General features: G+C 44.8%; 1 protein-coding gene across 2 annotated transcripts in view; it reads right to left on the bottom strand.

Moving 5' to 3' along the window:
* Nucleotides 1-19,577, bottom strand: part of LOC144733540 (rho guanine nucleotide exchange factor TIAM1-like) — a 112,546-nt gene that overhangs the window by 81,295 nt on the left and 11,674 nt on the right. For both annotated transcript variants that reach the window (XM_078615508.1, XM_078615509.1), the window contains exon 2: nucleotides 4,360-4,539. The gene's annotated coding sequence lies outside the window, so the exon portion shown is untranslated. The remainder of the gene's footprint in view (nucleotides 1-4,359; nucleotides 4,540-19,577) is intronic.

The following is a 19,577-nucleotide window of genomic DNA, read 5'->3' as shown; positions in this document are numbered from 1 at the left end:
CCTCGTACTACTCCACTTTGGAATTTCCTCCTCCTCCCTCCCATCATCTCTTTTTTTCAAGCTGCAATAACAACCTCGGCTCAATTCAAGAAACGTGTTCAACTCTTTATCGTTCACAACACGGATAATTCATTTTATTGCTGGGCGCTCGGCTTTTTTGGGGCATTTTTGGGCCTCCGCTCGGCAAACTTTAGGTGCATACTGACGCGTTAATCAGGTTTCACCGTACGATTTCAATTTTCGTGACCCTACAAAATTAAGGTTCCCGTAAAGTGTGCAATTGTATATCACAATGTCGCTGTATCATATTTGTGTTCTGTTGCACTTATAGTATTAATAAAGATTACATGCATAGTTAATCCACATAAGCCTGCCAAAAGTCTTGTTGGTCACTGCAACTTTAAAATATATAATGCTTCTAAATCACATGCCGTCCGTTCCATCAGAAGTATTAAGTAATGAAATAAAATTTGAACATTTTGACATCACATAATTGCCATGCCAGTCAATGGCTTCAAAAACAAATTTGCAAAGTGCTAATTTTATGGGCAGTAATGATTTATTTAGAACTTAAATTATTTTAAAAAAATATTCATAAATATGTTCAGCAAATATTTACTAAAAAATATAACTATCAATGATAATCACAATAAAAAAATATAATGATAATAAGGATAATGCAATTTTTATAGCGTCATTCATAAAACTGCATCTCAATACGCTCTGAGATCGATTAGCGCGGTTGGCAATGTACGTTCCGAAAGAAGTTTAACCTACATCATACATAATCACACAATTGCATCAAGGAAGGGGCTGATCCCACAAAAAGGAACTTGTGAACAAAGCTACTAAGCACACAAATCAACACAATTACAAAAAAAAGCTAACAAACATATCAAATAGATACATGGCAAAAGAAGTGTAGAATGTTCACCACGTCAAATTCTCCAGCTCCTCGAACCAAAACGAACGATTGGATTACTGTGGGCCTCATGTTGTATGATATTCTGTAGCATCGCCACAAACAGAGCCCGCTCGCGCCACATACATTTTTCGCTACATTTGACAAATGTTTCTCAAAACAGGGGGAACATGCTCTTTTTTTCCGTTACTTTCCAAGAAAATATCCCACCGGCCTTGCTCATTTTTCCCGAAACGCCACCGCGACCCCTTCCCAGCGCAGTGGAAGGGAACGCAACACGTGCAGCAAGCAGAGATGTGAACACAAACAGAACTTTCTAGGCCTGGAGATTCGCAGAAAAGGCAAAAAACATTTCTAGTTGCCCACGAACAAAGTCAACATTGGCGGAGCCAAGAACACGGTGCCTTGAAATGAGGGGGCCTAGAAAAAAATGAATCCGACGGAGCCAAACACTTTAGTTTATTTTTTTGTATAAATCTTAAGTGTTATTTACACAATGTTCATCTTAGTCATGTTTAAGGAATGTAATAGTTTCATTTAAAATGTTTAAAGCTCCACTCCTACCGAGCACGGTGAGGAGGCTTTGAAACAGATGGCCAGATTTGGCTTTTTTTTTTACACTTCCTATATTACTGCTGCGGAGGTAAATATTGAGCTTTAACATATGCAGTTTGTTCTCAGAGTCGTTATTTTTTAGCTTGCAAAGACAAACACCCCCCCCACCAACACTCACACAAACTGTTGGGGCAAGTTGCTGTTTACGGGCGCCTATGAAGGACGGCACTATGCACGTGTGGGTCGTGTTGCCAGCACCAAAGCCCGGCCGCCTTCCTCCCGCTTTGAGTTTGAGTAACGAACAAACGAGGAATTTATCCTGAGCACCGATTTAAACACAGCACCAGGCTGAGTCAACCTCCAGAAGGCACAGCAGTCTGTTCGGATATCACAGGCTGTGGCTGTTAACACCGTGCCAACAACTGTTACCACCACTCTCATACACAAATATCAAAGATCTCCCGCTACAGCCTGTTGGGGCAAGAGCTGTAAGCAAACACCTATTAACCCTGACACAGAACACAATGGGGCATGTGGCCAGCAGCACGCCAGTCTGTCTCCACAGTGGTAATGTTTGTACACGATACGAGGTGCTCATTTAAGGATGTCCAGGACCAGTTCAGATATTCGTGACTGATGTTGCCCGTGAGCGGGAATCGAAATCGGATCGCCGGGTTCGTAGTGCGCTAACCACTGCACCACCACTCCCCATCGGACATACAAAGACAAAGATCCCCCGTATAGCCTTAACATACTGTTTGGGCAAGTGCTGTTAGCAAGCACCGATGAAAGCTGGTAAGGCGCACGAGGGGGTGGGTGGCCAGCACCACGCCCGGCCACCTTTGTCTTCCCAGCGGCGATGTTTGCACACCGCAATAGGTCCTAATTTGAGACCGAGTCGACCTAGGGGAGACCCATGACCGGTTCAGATAATTGTCACTGGTGTTGGCCGTGAGCGGAAATCGAACACGGGTCGCTGGGTTCGTCGCGCTAACCGCTAACACTACCGCTCCCCCCCGACACGCACGCACACATCACACACTGCAACTCTGACGTGTAACTCTTCACACGCAACAAAATGCCTATTAACTCTCATTGAGGACCGTGGAATCCTGCCAAGCATGTTCGCAGACGCCCGGCGGAGCGTGACGCCTGCACCAAAGGCCAGCTCCTCCTCCACCCCAAGACTGAGAGGGACCAACGCCTGATTGGCAGCTTGAGAGCGCCTCGCGTTTCGAGCAGCCACAAAGTGACCCAGCAACACAAGAAGGCGGCACAAAGACTGCTGGCCAAGAGGTCGGCACTGGCTCAGTGCAGTGTTCATTTATATTGTTTGGGTCTTTCGGTAAAGTCACGTAAATAGGTTCAAAATTAATACAAAATAATAAACAAAAAACCACGACGTTTCGATCGCAACACAAGCAACCGTCTTCATGTTGCTTGTGTTGCGATCGAAACGCCGTGGTTTTTTGTTTATACATTTTTATTAATTTTTAACCTCTTCTTGGTTCTTTCGGTAAAGTCACGTAGAAGGGAAATAATAAAATAATAAAACATCATACAATACAATTGATGAATCCCTGCAGTCACGAAAGCTTTAAATCGAAATAAATTTTGAACCTATCTACGTGACTTTATCGAAAGACCCAAAGAATATGAATTCCTGCAGTCACGACAGCTTTAAGTCAGTGTTAATTTAGTCAGCCTTTCCTATTTTAGTGGGTCTTAGTCTTGTTGATGCCAACTTGTGGCACTTCACAGCAAAGTCTCTGGCTAACGCGAGCCTCGGTCATTAGCACCGAATCCCATGAGAGCCTTTGTCTGGCTCTATGAGCCTCAGTCATTTACACTGAACCCGACGGGAGTCTTAGTCTGGCCAATTGAGCCTCAGTCATTAAACAATTAACCCTATGGGAGCCTTAATATGGCTCAGAGTCTCCAAGCAGTGTTAGTCAGCGTATTTTAAATTCTGGCCATAATCTTAATCTCGTGGACCTGTGCAATCCATCAAAGTCTGAGTCATTCTCTTCGAGCCTAAAGCAGTCAAACATTTAGTCAGTCAGGCACTCGTTAATATTAAATGTTGGTGAGGGGTGTTAAACTTACCCTCCCGCAATATTATCAGGTCAGCTAATCAGGGAACTCGGTACAACAATTTTAATTTATACTTCGTCCAATTGCCAAGTTCGGTCCTCCACGGTGCACTAGTCACCAATACCGCTACTCAACTATCGAAGCAAACCCGCATCTTTCTTAAGCCTCGTTAATTTCATCTCGGTCGGTCGCGGCTCTCTTCGCCATTGGAAAGCGAAGTCAGAATCATCAGAATATTTATTTGGACTGGAGGAAGAATCTGATGAGCCATGAAGCTCTTTTTCACAGCGGTCCAATATTGGGCAGGTCAGCAAAGTTACAACAGCAGACAATGAAACAAACAATCATAGTGCAAAATATAGAAAATGGTAAGCAAGTCACACAATATGAATAGAAAAATAATGTAATTAACTATACAATCCTAAAATTTAGATTTAAAGCTTTTGTGACTGCAGCAATTCATATTCTTGGTTCTTTCGGTAAAGTCATGTAGAAGGGAAATAAAAAAGTAATAACAATATGAATACACATATTATTTTATTATTTCCCTTTTACGTGACTTTACCGAAAGAACCAAGAATATATATAATCCTCATCACGCTCGGTGATTTAGGTCCACTCAGTAATTGCTACCCTAAAATAAAAACAAAAGCTTTCTCCAACGAATATTTTCATTTCGTTTACACAAACTTAACGCTGGACCCGGCACATAAACGATGTACAAGGCTGAGCTGGCCGACCAGAGCCGGCTCCGAACGTCAGTGCCGGCGGCAGCCCCCCTCGCTTACCGTGCCGACGATGGCTCGCGGACGCACGGCGTGGGATCGGCAGGCTGGGATCGCCACGGGCTCGCCGGTTCATAGCTCCCAAAAAAAATAAAACACCAGCGTGGGGGGGGCACTGCCGGGGCGGCCACACTACCGAGAGGGGCCGGCTGGCAGCGGGTGCAGCGAGCGCGTGCGGCACATCTGAAACAAGAGGGAGGGGAGGAAAAAAAAAGCACAGGGTAAGAGAGGAGGGGGAGAGCGAGCAAATTAAACGGGCGACGGCAAAGGCGCAGCCCTGCAACCTGCTTACTCACACCACTGCTGGCGGAAAAGGGGGGCCCCCTCCATGAGAGAGCCCCCCACCCCCCTCTCTATGGGGTATTTGGCCTACTTTCCACGTTGGCCAGACATTCTTGGAAGAGATGGGAGTACCCCAGAGGTCGCAAACGGGTTTTGAGTCCTTACCCGTACCCGGCCGCACCAGGGTCGCAAACGGGTACCCGTACCGATACCCGGCCGGGTACGGGTAGCCAGGTATCGGGTACCCGATTGCGACCTCTGGGATGAAGCCATGTTGCAGCCGCGGGTGGGTTGATTCTAGGAACTTGAATTGTGAGAAGAGACAAGACGTTGGGAAATGAGTGACAAACGGTTACTCACCAGTGACTCACGGCCTACCCGTACCTGGCCGCACCAGGGTCGCAAATGGGTACCCGTACCCGTCCGGGTACGGGTAGCTGGGTATCGGGTAGGTTACGGGTATCGGGTACCCGATTGCGACCTCTGGAGTACCCACACTTTATCCCACCAAACCCGACCTGCCAATGACTAACTGTGGTGTGCCCATTATTATAAACAATTGGGGTGGATAGAGGCGGGCAGATTTAAGAAATTTCCCCCAAATGTGTCAAACTGTGCATTTAAGGGAGTTTTAATTGAATCGGCGACCTCTGGATAGCAAGTCCAGTGTGCTAACCCGTGACCATCGCTGTGGCAGCATTCCAGGCAATCGATTGCATAACGTAAAAAAAAGGGGTTGGGATTTTTTTTCCGCTTCATTTTACCACGGACGTCCTGCGCAGAGATGGAGCGATGAAACTGTATGCACGTGCCAGAGGTTTTGTTGCATCACAGGACGGTAGGAGGTGGCAAAGCCAGTGAAAAAAAAGTTTGATTCCTGGCAACGGCTTACGCCAGTGCCGACGGACATCAGAACCCAGTCATGGGACGCCGCCTTTCACCGGCCCACAATGACCAGCATGGTGACGTGCGGTGAATCATGACTGATTGTACGAACGCATGTTGAACTGCTTTCGCACTGCACGTCGCCAACCGTGCTAATCGGAGGTGCGGGGGAAGGATAACAAACTAAACACAAAAAGCTGTTGTTAAGAAATAGGTTTTCAAAATATATTAATAGTGTTGGGAGACCTTCATCTAGCAGTGGAGAGATTATGGCTGATGTTGGTGACGATCATTCGTTGTGTTTTGAAATGTGAACCTTTTTTAATCTTTCCAGCTATATTAACGCGAGATTATATTCCATAAAAACGACTTCACGGGGATGGGTTACCATTCGTGACCTTTTGAAAAGTACATACATCTTAACCTCTATTTAACTCGCAGTTTGATCAGATTGGCCGAACATCGAATAAAAAGTGACACCATAACACATTAACAAGTTTTTCTAAATATGGTTTAAAATCACGCTATTAAATACTAATTATATATTGTAGGGGATAGTCTACACTTATCATTACAATTATAAGCTTTTAATTAACTCCCTTAACATCCACCGACATAATTGCACAAACACAATATCGCGGTTGTGCAGTGTATAATAATAATAGTGAATAACCACGTGGTCCTTTTATTCACGTGCAAGCGCAAAATATATAGCTCGTGCGCGATAATACCAGCGATGTGTTTATTCACGTCGCCACGCCGTGATATGTATATACCGCCTTGTAATTGCCCACTCCGACAGATAGCGTGCCCAAATTAAGCAGCGCAAACATCACGATTGCCCGGCAGATATTGAGCACATGGTCAAATGAGTTTACTTGCGTGGACAGGGGGTTGGACAAACGGGCACGACACGGGCTGGAAAAGAGATGGACTGATGTGGTACGGGAGGACGTGGAGCTGAGTGGATTTGCCGACGACCGGTACCAGCGGTGTCAAGATCGGCCTCGATGGAGGAGGCTCGTGAAGGACGATGCTACTGGGCAGTTGGAGCGCCGGGCGGCTAAAATACAACAAGTTGGCACAGTAGGGAGGGGTACAGCTGGTGCATCTACCAGTCATCTCAGTCTGCCAACCCATGGCACCTGGGTCTGTCCCGAGACCTCCTGTCAGCGAGCCTTCAAGACTTCACGTGGCCTCAAAGTGCACCTGGCCTGGCACAGGCGCCGTGGTGAAGTCACCGTCGTTAAGTGGCAAATGGCGGGTATTGGCATTGGGCACACGATAAGGCGACAGCGCTAATTATTACCCGTTTGGCATCATTTCTCCGTTTTCCACCGATTTCCCATTGTTGAGATGTAACGGTAAGGCTGCCAGGAGCTATGTGCATCGCTACACAAAACAACATTCCAGCCGAAGCCCTCAGGTTACGCACAATGCGGATTACTCACATACCACGCCGGAGAAATTCCATATAACCAACAAAAAGCGGTAAGTGGCACCGATTAGACGTTTAATGTGACTCATAACTACTGCCTGCGTGGGAAATTTAATTCCTCACGAATTTCATTGAAAACAGAAACCGCGACAGCGACAACGACATCGAGAGTAACCGTGGTGCACAACACAAAAATAACCGCTCCGAGAATGTGTACAGCACGTATTGTGTGTGTGTATGTGTGTACGTTGAGCTTCGTTCGCACCGTACGTGGTAATCGGAGGTGCGGGGGAAGGACAACAAACTCAACACACACAAAAAGTCAGACATGTACAACTTCGATTTAAAGCTTTCGTGACTGCAGGGATTCATCTTCTTGGTTCTTTCGGTAAAGTCATGTCACTTTACCGAAAGAACCAAGAAGATGTACAACTTCGTATATCTGTCTAGCTGGGGAACTGAGGTACGGGCGGATATGTGAATAGGTTGGATATGCGAATATATTGAAAGGGACATTTTACCCCACTACACGCGAAATTGCCGATTGACTAACTTTGGTGTACCATTTTTCGATTTAAAGCTTTCGTGACTGCAGGGATTCATCTTCTTGGTTCTTTCGGTAAAGTCACGTAGAATGGAAATAATAAAGTAATAAAAATTTTACAAAATACATTAACTTTATTATATAATAAATAATATACTTTCTTATGTTTTATTTTTATTATTTATTATTTCCATTTGGTGTACCAGTTGACACTGTTAGGCGGACAGACAGGGGTGCCGTTTAATAAACTTTACCCATTATTTAAACTGTCGTGCCTGGCGCTGGGAGTCGAACCGGCGACATCTGCGTTGCAAGTCCAGCGCAACTAAAGCCGCGTTTGGCAGCATGCTGCGCGACGTCGTGCCGCACTCAAAAACTCGAGACTTTCAAATGAATGGGAGCGGCCTTGCCTATGCAGAGAGTCTACTTTAAAAAAAAAACTCCACATTTAATAAACGATGGCATGCGATTTGGCCGGCCGAGCTAACGGGGAATTTTTTTTTTAAGTTGCCACCAAACCACAATCCCACGTCTGGTTCCTGAGGAGTGAGGGTGGGGGGGGAGGCTGCTTTGGCTGAGCCGCAGCAGCTGTGCACAGCCCCCCAAGAAATATTCGTGCCAAGTTCAGCGCTCGGAACACGCCCAAAAAACTGTTTTGTGCGTTTGAAGAAAAACAAACAAGTCTGGTTTCTTTTTTGGGGATGGGGGGAATTAATTTTTAAGAGTCACACGTGAACCGGCGGTGGCGGCGCAAGCTAGAACGCCGAATGGGATCGATCACGTGTGTTCGCAATGCCAACTCTGTATTCCGCTCGCACGCGTACTTATTTACTCCACACCACGATTCATAACACGCGTGCGCTTACGAAACAAAAACTGCCGCCCGTGTATTTCTCGCCTGCCATTTAGAATCCTTCGCTTTGCGGTGTGTGCGCATAGATGCTGGCTGTCGGGCTTCATTTCTCACCGAATAATTTCTGGGTTGCCGGTGAACTGAAATTAGGTGTGCACCGTGTCTAATAACCAAAGCCACAGCGAGAGCTATGCTCGATGCGGTGTGCCGGTGTGCGCAATTATTTTTTGCTCACGTTCCTCGACGCACGCAGACACAGACCTTCGCTGAATTTTAACCGTGGATGTAGAAACGACACGCGTGGGAGGCGCGGGGTAAAGTTCTGTCATTTTGGCGACCAAGGGTTACCCTTTAAAATGAGACTCGTTCTGGTCTGAGCCCTTAACCGGTTAAACAAAATAAAAATGTAAGTGGCCAGGTGTCTCGGAGGGGGGGTTGGGGAGTGGTGGTATGAATGCCGCATCAGTGTGCATGGAGCTGGCAGTGCTGAGATCCTGGGGGTGAATTTGGGTGTCAGCGACCCTGTGATTAAACCGGGTTCTCAAGTGTAGCGAGTTTTAAGGACTCAGCTCAGTCAAAATGACAGAAAAAAAAACCAATCATCTTTAAATTTGGCTTTTAACAAGATGGTCCATTTTCCAGCTCATGGAGTTAATGTTTTTGTTTGACTAACAAGTGACGAATACAAATTTGCAATGCATTGAAAAATAAGTGCCCACTGAAAAATAACTGGAAGCATAATGAAGTAATTTCAAAAAGTGGGTCTGTTATTGCTATCTCTTCCAGAGTGAAATCGACGTCACAGGATGGTGCAAAGCTTCCTGCAAGAGTTCCAAAAGGAAATTGCTTCATCTCGCGACAAGGCAATTCAAACATTTTATAAATAAACCAGCTGAAAGTCACGTGCACATTCAGGGCCGCCTGCCCACCGTCATGACGCACGCTTCTCCCTGACCCCAGGTGCTCCACAAGAGAAGAGCCTAACCCGCCAGATGGACCGATCCGTATTTGCTACAAGCTGCCTCTCTCTCTCTGACGTGCCCCAACTTGTCATCGAGGTGAGGTTGTAAAAGGAGACCAAAGCCCAGCAATAATCCCAAGCCCTGCTGCCTCGGCCACAGCCCAGAGCCCCCTAACGATGCGGCATGTGGGCCTCAACGGCCAACCTAGCCCCCCCCCCACCCAGGGGGGGCTGGGGGTCCAGTCTCAGCATTTACAATTAAAGGAATGGAGAAAAAAACCTCAGCATTTGGCGACAATGTTGTGCTCTGGTCGTCACTGCAATTCACGGTGAGCGTGTACAACTGCTGGATCTCAGCCAGAAATGTCCACGTGATAATCATTTGTGGTGAGGTCGCTTCTGAAAAAGAGCTATATAGCTCAAGCGGGCCTCACCTGGTCAAATAATAGGAGTTAGTTGTAGTTCTTAAATTAGCTACAAAAAATCATCCCAAATTACCTTCACATTACCTATTTGGGATTACACAGAAGCAACGTCACCCTCTACCGCAAAGAAAAGAACTGACCAGGACCCTCCTGAAAAAAGTCTTAAGACTCGGCGAGACTTTCCCGTGTAAATAAGGGAAACAACTAACATCATATGCATGCACTCCTTCGAGCCGGGGAGCATTCGAGCCCAGTCTCGGAATTTACAATGAAAAAAAAGCCGAGCGATTGCTGCAAGCATCGCACTGTGATCGCCACAGTGACGGTGTACACGTGCATGTATGTCCGTACATATGCATACATGAGCTGATTGCGCCATCACGGTGATGGTTGCATGCGCTACGCGGCCGATTACCTGGGCGTGGATATGCACAGCCCTTTTGTCAATGACACTGCTGGATGAGGGGGCTTCTCCCACACCCTGCAATTCACCCCCCACGGGGATTGTTTGTACGTTGAACTTCTTTTGCACCGTACGTAGCCAACCGTGCTAATCGCAGGATCCAACCATTTAACCATACTTCACCACAACTGGTCACTGCGGATTTGGCAAAGACAGACAGCGTAGAATATATGTACATTAGGACGATGGGTTACACTGAATGTATGTTTGTTGAACTTCTTTTTTTCTGTTTGCGCGTAGTCACTTAAAGATGTTTCTTGTTCATGTTTTTGTTTGTTGCGGTTGCACCCGATTCAAGAGCCGAATGGCTCACAGGGCTATACCTAATAAATGAAACTCCACTCTTACACCCACGACATAGCCGCCGTGCTCGGTGATCACCCATCCAGGTGCTATCCGGGCTCAAACCTGCCTCGTTTCCGAGGTCCGACGAGGTCAATCGCATTCAGCACGATTTGGTCAAAGGTGGTGGTGTAACGCACAGTCTGGACGAATCAAAAAACATCACCGTCGCACTGTAACCTCACCTCTCTCTCGCTGCCACTCCGCAGGCAGCGGGGGGGGGGACACGCAAGTAATTGCATAATTGATTCAAGAAAATGCAGGAAAGGCCACTTTCGATCGTGACTGCTCCACAAAATTGGACCTGAACAGGTCTCGGCATTTAATTGGGACACATTTCCGATCGATAGCGCGCGAGTTGCCCCAGAACCAAAGTCCAAACGTTACCCAACGTACAAAGCCGGCGCGCAAAAGTTTCCTTGCACAAAGGGCGGCCGCAATTCGGCCAAATGCCTAATCTCGTCGAGTTTCTCGGAGCTCCGAACCGATCCCTAGCTCCACGCCCCTTCACCAACCCGCACTGATCAGCGTGGTGAAGTATGGTCAAACAACGCACGCAACTTGATACGGCATGGAGATGGCCTTCATCGAGCAGCAGGTTGAAACACGGTCGTCACTTATTTCCACAAACTTCAAAGAGAGGCACAATAACACGTTATTCAATTAAATAAATCAATTTAAGATTTAGTTTCCTATTTAGATAAATACCTTTGAACAAAAAAAAAGACACTTACAGCCACATTGTACCAAATAAACCCAATGACCCGCACATCATGGGGGAGGCTCTCATCCAGCAGTGGAATGACAAAAGGCCTGCGCATGTACACCCGATCGACATGACGAACATCTAAAGAAGCGTTTCCAGTCATACATCGTCCAAGTAATCAGGAGCAGAAAGAACAGCGACTGCTAGTGCGTTGTAAATCCGATGACGCCTCACTCATCTGCTGCAGCGTCATCGGTTCCAAAAGCCGTGCACGGCTGATGATGATGATTTAAGCACCATCACTGACCGTGGGCAGGGGGCCTGTGCCCCGGCGCTCCCCCCGCGACCACACAAATGGTCGCCAGTGATCTGACCAAGTTGGTACGATGAACACGAAATTAATGAATCTCCGAGCAATCAACGTAACAGCCCGGCCGAACCTCACCTTGGGCAGTGGCGTGTTGAGATCACGATCAAGTCCTGCTATCTCGAAATGTGTCAAGTAAAAAAAAACAAATCGCTGCAGACCAGTGTAAATAAAAACTGCGCGCCGGCACAATGTTGCGTCTTATCGCCCGGCCGCGTTTCGCCTCGTCGCTCCGCGTTTACATCACGACCAGCCCGCGCCATCTCTCAAACCGGGTCACGGGAGATTACTTGGTCTTTTCCGACGAAAAGCGCGTGGGCTCCCACGAGCCCGGCGGCGTTTTACATTGCGGTGAGAGGGCACGGCGGCACAGGCGGCGGGGGCGGTGGGGACCTTGTCGGATGCTGCAGAGATTCTCACACGAAGGTTCGATTTGCTGCAACGACACGCCGGAATCGCAGTCGCTCGCACGGCGGAGGATTCACGTCTTGACGCGATGGTCAAAGCAGACGGCGGCCTTGCCGATTTGAGCTACCTTTGGTAATGGCTATAGGCAGAACGTTATCCTATGCTGCACTTTCTCCTTCCTCTCCCCTCTCATCTCACTCCACTCCCCTCCGCCCACTCTCCTGCCTCTCCCCTCTAATCTCACTCTCCTCCCCTACGCGCAGTCTCCTACCTCTCCTCTCTCATCTCACTCCACTCCCCTCCCCTCCGCCCACTCTCCTATCTCTCAACTCTCATCTCACTCCACTCCCCTCCGCACACTCTCCTATCTCTAAACTCTCATCTCACTCCACTCCCCTCCATGCACTCTCCTACCTCTCCTCTCTCATCTCACTCTGCTCCCCTCCACGCACTCTCCTTCCTCTCCCCTCTCATCTCACTCCACTCCCCTCCACGCACTCTCCTACCTCTCCCCTCTCATCTCACTCTACTCCTCTCCACGCACTCTCCTACCTCTCCCCTCTCATCTCACTCCACTCCCCTCCACGCACTCTCCTACCTCTCCCCTCTCATCTCACTCCACTCCCCTCCACGCACTCTCCTACCTCTCCCCTCTCATCTCACTCCACTCCCCTCCACGCACTCTCCTACCTCTCCCCTCTCATCTTACTCTACTCCACGCACTCTCCTACCTCTCCCCTCTCATCTCACTCCTGCACTCCAAGCACTATCCGCTTAATTATTATTACTGCGCCTGTTTACCCAGGAAAGCCTCATCGAGTCTTAATACTTTTTTAGCTATGGGAGGAAATCTGAGAACACGTAGGCTTTCGCGACCAATATTGTTCATAATCAACGATTTTTGGGTTTAGATCGCGTTATTTATAAATGTGTCGTAACCCTCCACCACCCGACACGGCCAATCAGCAAAAAAAGTGTCACGTTGACAAAAGACAAATAGTTCACTGCTTTAGCCCACCGGTGTGTTGAAGCGTGAAACCACAACATTTACAATTTGAGTACGACGTTTCGCTGGTAATTGCATCCAGCATCATCGGGCAATTCGCCAGAATGGTGAGGCTCTGCTGTGTCTCCCGTTCTTATATAGAGCAGCAGCAGGGTGACGTCATCATTAACTCATTAACTCATCAGGTGCAAAGATTTGAGGGGGGGGGTTATTGTAATTATATACTTGATTAGTAATAAGGCTATTGTTACGATGCGAGTTGTAGATTAGTAATCATTTGGAATGTGTTCTATTGTGATTATGCTACATTAATAATCAGTTAGTGCTTGTTTCCCTTATAAGGAATTGTAATGCATCTTATTTAATAATACGCTTCCAGGCCGCACTAAGCCTGTAGCTGTCTGAGCGATTAAAGTTATTTCTGTTTCTCTCAATCTCAATGGATTCTCTAATTAGTCTTTGCCAGTAGTAACTAGTTTTACACAACACTTCAACGTTGTCAAAATCAATTGAGTGTCCCTGTTGACAAGCATGTTCTGCCACTGCCGACAGTTGTGTTTGCGATAGTTTAATATTTCTCTGGTGTTCTTTTAGTCTTACACTAACGTTACGCCCTGTCTGTCCAATATAGCATCTGCCACATACACAATTAATCCGATATACACCTTCTGTTGATAATTTAGGTAATTCGTCTTTAGTGCACGTTACTAATTGTTGAATTTTGTGTACTGTACCAAATCTTACTGTAATGTTTTGCTTTTTGCAAAACACGGGCTAATTTGTCAGTTACTCCTGAGATAAATGGTATTTTTATTGTTTTAATAATCTGATCGCTTTCAGCAGTGTTGCTTTGCGATCGTGATTTGGCATTTAGTGCTCTGTTAATTTGAGCATTATTGTAGCCATTCTGTCTTAGTGCTTCTTTAACATGTTTAATCTCTCTCACTAGACTTTCATCATCTGACACTGTTTTAGCCCGATGTATGAGCGTCTTGATTAGAGAGGATTTCTGAGCTGGGTGATGATGCGATTTCGCATTCAGATAGGCATCAGTGTGCGTTTGCTTTCTGTAAACGCTGTGTGTTATTTTACCATTTAGGCCATGCCCAAGTAAAATATCCAGGAACGGGAGTGTGTTATTCACCTCCATTTCCATGGTGAACTGAATGGCCGGGTTTTGTGCATTGAGATGATTTAGAAAATCGTTAAGTGTATCTTTACCATGTGGCCAGACAACCAAAGTGTCATCCACATATCTAAACCAAAAGGATGGTTTTAATGTGCTCGAGGCAAGTGCTCTGGTTTCAAAGTTTTCCATGTACAAATTTGCTATAGCAGGAGATAAAGGAGAGCCCATTGCTGCTCCCTCCCTTTGTTTAAAGAATTCACCTCTCCATAAGAAGTAAGTGTTATTTAAACAATGGTCAGCGAGTTTCGGAATATCTTTTGGTAAATCTGTATTCTTTACCAGTGTATCAAGTAATTTAAGCGACTCGCTCACTGGAACCTTAGTGAATAGCGAAATCACATCAAAACTCACCAAAATATCATTAGGGTTAAGCTTAATATCTTTGATCATATTCACAAGATGTTCTGAATTTCTTATGAATGATGATGTCCTACCGATGTAGGGCTGTATTTGTTTAGTTACATATTTTGCTAATTTATATGTGGCAGAGCCAATTGTACTGACTATGGGTCGTAAAGGGATGCCGATTTTATGGATCTTTGGTAGCCCATACAGTCTAGGTGGTTTTGAAGCCCTTGGCTTAATTAGGAATTGCTCATTTTTTGGGATTAATGAATTTGCAATGATTGCAGTAGTCTTACGTTCCAGAGTATTAGTTGGATCTCGTTTAATTTTAATGTAGGTACTTTCCTCTAATAAATCTTTAATTTTATTATCATAATCGGCTCGTGACATCACTACAGTAGTGCGGCCCTTATCCGCTGCTAGGATTTGAATATCTTTATTTAGACGAAGCTCTCTTAAGGCTTTTGCCTCGTTCGAGCTAATATTTACTTTCGGTATTTTACTATTCTCAATTATTTTGGCAACCTCGTGTCTAGTCATCTCTGCCTCATTATGTGGAAGAAGTCTTACTGCTGATTCTACCTCAGCAATTATCTCATCCACTGGAATTGTGCGTGGGGTAACGGCAAAGTTAAGGCCTTTAGAAAGGACAGAAATCATGTCAGTGGTTAAATTAGTGTTAGTCAAGTTCATTACGGTTTTGTTTTTAAATTGTTCGTTTTTAATAGGGATTTGTTTATTGTAAAGTCTAGAAAATTTGTTAATTTGGTTAGCATTTGTTAGATTAAACACATTATCAGCCGATTGTTGTGTTATAGTATCGATTATATTCCAATCATGCATGGACACACTATTGCTTATATTTAATTGGAGAAGCTCCGCATTAAGCGGATGAAATTGATATCTTCATTGGCGTTCCTCAAAAGGTGCAGAGATTCGAAGGTAATACCAAACGCAGTTAAAATAACACATCACATAAAGTCTTCTAAAGCTAACAAAATACTACACAAAGCTAGCGAATTATTATTAATAGAGAGAATACAACACAACAGGAGTGAATTATCCAGCATTTCTGAATCGCTAAAGCATTTACATTTAAATATAAGCAATAGTGTGTCCATGCATGATTGGAATATAATCGATACTATAACACAACAATCGGCTGATAATGTGTTTAATCTAACAAATGCTAACCAAATTAACAAATTTTCTAGACTTTACAATAAACAAATCCCTATTAAAAACGAACAATTTAAAAACAAAACCGTAATAAACTTGACTAACACTAATTTAACCACTGACATGATTTCTGTCCTTTCTAAAGGCCTTAACTTTGCCGTTACCCCACGCACAATTCCAGTGGATGAGATAATTGCTGAGGTAGAATCAGCAGTAAGACTTCTTCCACATAATGAGGCAGAGATGACTAGACACGAGGTTGCCAAAATAATTGAGAATAGTAAAATACCGAAAGTAAATATTAGCTCGAACGAGGCAAAAGCCTTAAGAGAGCTTCGTCTAAATAAAGATATTCAAATCCTAGCAGCGGATAAGGGCCGCACTACTGTAGTGATGTCACGAGCCGATTATGATAATAAAATTAAAGATTTATTAGAGGAAAGTACCTACATTAAAATTAAACGAGATCCAACTAATACTCTGGAACGTAAGACTACTGCAATCATTGCAAATTCATTAATCCCAAAAAATGAGCAATTCCTAATTAAGCCAAGGGCTTCAAAACCACCTAGACTGTATGGGCTACCAAAGATCCATAAAATCGGCATCCCTTTACGACCCATAGTCAGTACAATTGGCTCTGCCACATATAAATTAGCAAAATATGTAACTAAACAAATACAGCCCTACATCGGTAGGACATCATCATTCATAAGAAATTCAGAACATCTTGTGAATATGATCAAAGATATTAAGCTTAACCCTAATGATATTTTGGTGAGTTTTGATGTGATTTCGCTATTCACTAAGGTTCCAGTGAGCGAGTCGCTTAAATTACTTGATACACTGGTAAAGAATACAGATTTACCAAAAGATATTCCGAAACTCGCTGACCATTGTTTAAATAACACTTACTTCTTATGGAGAGGTGAATTCTTTAAACAAAGGGAGGGAGCAGCAATGGGCTCTCCTTTATCTCCTGCTATAGCAAATTTGTACATGGAAAACTTTGAAACCAGAGCACTTGCCTCGAGCACATTAAAACCATCCTTTTGGTTTAGATATGTGGATGACACTTTGGTTGTCTGGCCACATGGTAAAGATACACTTAACGATTTTCTAAATCATCTCAATGCACAAAACCCGGCCATTCAGTTCACCATGGAAATGGAGGTGAATAACACACTCCCGTTCCTGGATATTTTACTTGGGCATGGCCTAAATGGTAAAATAACACACAGCGTTTACAGAAAGCAAACGCACACTGATGCCTATCTGAATGCGAAATCGCATCATCACCCAGCTCAGAAATCCTCTCTAATCAAGACGCTCATACATCGGGCTAAAACAGTGTCAGATGATGAAAGTCTAGTGAGAGAGATTAAACATGTTAAAGAAGCACTAAGACAGAATGGCTACAATAATGCTCAAATTAACAGAGCACTAAATGCCAAATCACGATCGCAAAGCAACACTGCTGAAAGCGATCAGATTATTAAAACAATAAAAATACCATTTATCTCAGGAGTAACTGACAAATTAGCCCGTGTTTTGCAAAAGCAAAACATTACAGTAAGATTTGGTACAGTACACAAAATTCAACAATTAGTAACGTGCACTAAAGACGAATTACCTAAATTATCAACAGAAGGTGTATATCGGATTAATTGTGTATGTGGCAGATGCTATATTGGACAGACAGGGCGTAACGTTAGTGTAAGACTAAAAGAACACCAGAGAAATATTAAACTATCGCAAACACAACTGTCGGCAGTGGCAGAACATGCTTGTCAACAGGGACACTCAATTGATTTTGACAACGTTGAAGTGTTGTGTAAAACTAGTTACTACTGGCAAAGACTAATTAGAGAATCCATTGAGATTGAGAGAAACAGAAATAACTTTAATCGCTCAGACAGCTACAGGCTTAGTGCGGCCTGGAAGCGTATTATTAAATAAGATGCATTACAATTCCTTATAAGGGAAACAAGCACTAACTGATTATTAATGTAGCATAATCACAATAGAACACATTCCAAATGATTACTAATCTACAACTCGCATCGTAACAATAGCCTTATTACTAATCAAGTATATAATTACAATAACCCCCCCCCTCAAATCTTTGCACCTGATGAGTTAATGAGTTAATGATGACGTCACCCTGCTGCTGCTCTATATAAGAACGGGAGACACAGCAGAGCCTCACCATTCTGGCGAATTGCCCGATGATGCTGGATGCAATTACCAGCGAAACGTCGTACTCAAATTGTAAATGTTGTGGTTTCACGCTTCAACACACCGGTGGGCTAAAGCAGTGAACTATTTGTCTTTTGTCAACGTGACACTTTTTTTGCTGATTGGCCGTGTCGGGTGGTGGAGGGTTACGACACATTTATAAATAACGCGATCTAAACCCAAAAATCGTTGATTATGAAAAATCTGAGAACGTTGAAGGCAGAGGGAGAAAATACAAACTTCATGCAAAAAGGCACTCGAGTTGGGACTCGAACCCAAGTGTTACCACTCTGTCATCCTGCCACCCAAATAACGAACCATTTCTGTTAAAGCCTCCAGTCCATGTTGGTCTCGTGGGAGGTTGCTCATTCTCATCTGCTGACTATGTACATTATAGAACTCCCTTCCCTCAGCCATCTGTGCTGTTGACAACCCTGCTTCTTTTTGATTTAAAGCTTTCGTGACTGCAGGGATTAATATTCTTGGTTCTTGCGGTAAAGTCACGTAGAAGAGAAATAATAAAATAAAAATATTAAACAATAAAAATTCTCACGACGTTTCAATTGCAACACAAGCAATCGTCATCAGGTGTGAAATCCACAGCGAGAAAATTTCACTTTTTTCAAATTTTCTCGCTGTGGATTTCACACCTGATGATGATTGCTTGTGTGTTGCAGTCGAAACGTCGTGAGAATTTTTATAGTTTTATATTTTTTTATTTCCCTTCTTCGTGACTTTACCGAAAGAACCAAGAATACGAATCCCTGCTTCTGTTCCAGTCCAGGCTCAGGTCCTTCCTGTTCTCCTCTGCTATGACCGACGGTCTATGTCTCCATAAAGTAGATATATACCCACACTTCCTGGACAGAATCCTTAGATGCAGTCGTATTTAGCCGTCATATAAATCCCAATTGTATTAAGCTCGTCTGCATGAAAATCGGGCCGACGGCGTAGAAATACATTACGAGGGTCCGTAGACAAACACCACTTTTCCTACTGATAATGCGGTGCTTCCCTCATGCTTGGGACTGTCCATCACAGTTAGGGACGAACGAAAAGAGATTGGGGGTGGGGGTTAGCAATGAATGACAAGACATTTGGAACCGCCGTATATTCGTCTCATCACAAAGCAATTCAGCCACCTCTTGTCTCTTGAGCTGCCAGATAAAAGGAAATCCGTCACACCCGGCTGCCTGTTAAAATCCACGCGAGGCTGAAAATGGGTGGTTGAAAAAAAAAAATCTACGAGGCGGGAGCCGCGTTCACCCGCGAGAAACGCGGCGGTTGCCCCCAAACGCTCTGCGAACTCCACCGCGCGTTGCCACCAACCCGGCGTGTCCGATGCACTTGACAAGCATGAGCCGGCTTGATTAAACGTAATCCGCAATCAACACCGAGCAATTAGCCGTCAGGCAAAAGTCCTCGGATCCAAAGAGAAAAAAAAAACAGCACGCGGCAGCTGGTTGGTTCCACTGAGCAAGCGTTGTCACACGTGCACCTCTACGACGGCACGGCAGAATTGTGAATGAGATCCGTCGCTCGTGCCGGGACGGATCACGTCTCCGGAACCCCACAAGGGAAATGGTTTTG

Source organism: Lampetra planeri, chromosome 47 (genome assembly GCF_965212315.1).
Source record: "Lampetra planeri chromosome 47, kcLamPlan1.2.h2, whole genome shotgun sequence".
Taxonomy (NCBI): domain Eukaryota; kingdom Metazoa; phylum Chordata; class Hyperoartia; order Petromyzontiformes; family Petromyzontidae; genus Lampetra; species Lampetra planeri.
The sequence above is the reverse complement of the archived record's forward strand: the minus strand, read 5'-3'. Positions and strand labels throughout refer to the sequence as shown.